The 263-nt window shown below is 51.7% G+C and overlaps 1 protein-coding gene across 1 annotated transcript in view; it reads right to left on the bottom strand.

Annotated features, from left to right (window-relative positions):
* The window catches only part of NSFL1C (NSFL1 (p97) cofactor (p47)), a 30,760-nt gene that overhangs the window by 13,407 nt on the left and 17,090 nt on the right, over positions 1-263 (bottom strand). The gene's annotated exons all lie outside the window — the stretch shown is intronic.

The raw sequence follows: 263 nt of genomic DNA, 5'->3' as shown, positions 1-263 counted from the left end.
TGTTAGGCCACACACCCCTAATGTAGCCAATCCTAATGAGTTTCTGCTGTTGGGTGTGGCCCATTATGCTAATGAGTTCCTGCTGGGTGTGACCAACTTGGGAGCCAGCCGGAACTCCGTTCCTGTGCGTTCCTGCCCAAAAATAGCCCTGCCAATACATATCCGGGCTAATTGAATGAGAGGGGCAAGGCCGGTAGAGAAGCCTGGACAACTGCACTCCGCTGCGACGCTGCTGCCAAATTTTTAAAAAAGGACACACACAA

The sequence above is a fragment of the Gekko japonicus genome, unplaced genomic scaffold (genome assembly GCF_001447785.1).
Source record: "Gekko japonicus isolate JY-2015 unplaced genomic scaffold, Gekko_japonicus_V1.1 scaffold3456, whole genome shotgun sequence".
Classification (NCBI taxonomy): domain Eukaryota; kingdom Metazoa; phylum Chordata; class Lepidosauria; order Squamata; family Gekkonidae; genus Gekko; species Gekko japonicus.
This window is presented reverse-complemented; position numbering and strand designations above follow the sequence as displayed.